The sequence below is a fragment of the Aplysia californica genome, unplaced genomic scaffold (genome assembly GCF_000002075.1).
Source record: "Aplysia californica isolate F4 #8 unplaced genomic scaffold, AplCal3.0 scaffold00083, whole genome shotgun sequence".
NCBI classification, from domain to species: Eukaryota; Metazoa; Mollusca; class Gastropoda; order Aplysiida; family Aplysiidae; genus Aplysia; species Aplysia californica.
This window is the reverse complement of record NW_004797353.1, coordinates 169,479-170,944: the sequence shown is the minus strand read 5'-3', so window position 1 is coordinate 170,944 and position 1,466 is coordinate 169,479. Positions and strand designations below refer to the sequence as shown.

Genomic DNA, 1,466 nt, shown 5'->3' with positions numbered 1-1,466 from the left:
CCCCCCACAAAAACCACCCAACAACACAATTACACAATAACAGTTACGAGGACGAAGATTATAAAGGCAAAAAAATCCAAACAGCATAAAAGATAATTACAATCATACAAACGACGACAAAAGTATCAAAAAGATACCTCCCCACACACACACACACACCTCTAAAAAAACAACAACAAACAAACAAAAAAAACTACCCCCCCCCAAAAAAAAAATACCCCGCGAAAAACAAAACAAAAACAAACAAAAGATATGTAAAATCTAAATGTCAAAACCCCCTACAAAAACCCAAGATAAAGCAGAACAAGCAAACACCCCCCTCCCCCCCGAAAAAGCAACCAAAACAGCAAAAAAACAACAACAAAAAAACAAACTCAACCCCCCAAACCCTTCGCTACCCCCGCAAAAAGATTATAAATAACTAAAATCAAAGTAAACAAAAAATGCCGCCCCCTCTCCACCAAGGGACTGACTTCTACAATTCAACAGCCTATTTCAAGAAATCCCAAAAGCCATATAATTCCTTTTGTAACTGGGTAACAATAAACGGGATCATACGCTTTTCGTCCCTTCTTTCCGAAAGAAAGCACCCCGATTTGATTCAATCTCTGTTATCAGAGGCAAAATTTTAACAAAAGAAAGGGTCTATTATGAGAGATAAGAGAGTTGTACCACGTAACTGAAAAGGTTAACATTTTTCTTTTTTTCTACTGTTCTTCTTTCTTTGTTTTTGTTTGGTCTTTCTATTTGCTGGTTACTTGATCTAATCGGCTGGAATGTAAGTCCCAGGTGGCTGGAGGGACGTCTGAGATTACGCCGTGATCAGCGCGAGCTCATTGTGCTAGCAAAGTAAAGAATTTCACCTTTAACATTACTACGGCATCTTTATATTTGCCGCTCGAGGGAACGTTCAGCGTAAGACTACCCACACACACACACACATACACACTCCTTTCGCTCGCTTCTGAAATCACATAAAATAAATTATATAAAAAACAACCCCACCACCCCAAAATGACACGTTAACAAAAACCACCCATCGACGACAATAGCTAACAATAACAGCAATACCAACAGCAACAACAACTATGACAGCACCACCACCAACAACAACAGCGATGACGACGACAACAGCAGTTGCACCAACATCAGAATACAGGGCTGACAATAATAATATTAGTCACGACGACACAAGCATTACAACAAAAATAAAAACAAGAACAAAAGATTAACACAAAACAGCTAAAAAAATTTTTTTTAAACAACCAAAGAAACAACAACAAAACAATTAGACAATTTACAGAAGCGACAACGAAAACTATGAACAAAACGTATACAAAATAATACGGTCAATATCAATTAGAATAATTAACTCCCACCTCTCACCCCCTCCGTCGTCACACTATTTATCAAATAAACACTTCGCTAATTGTCCCTTTTGTTTTTCACCTTTCCACCCCCATCCC

At 38.1% G+C, this 1,466-nt stretch overlaps 1 protein-coding gene across 1 annotated transcript in view; it reads right to left on the bottom strand.

Moving 5' to 3' along the window:
* The window catches only part of LOC101861567, a gene marked incomplete in the record, with an annotated part of 59,003 nt that overhangs the window by 56,578 nt on the left and 959 nt on the right, over nt 1–1,466 (bottom strand).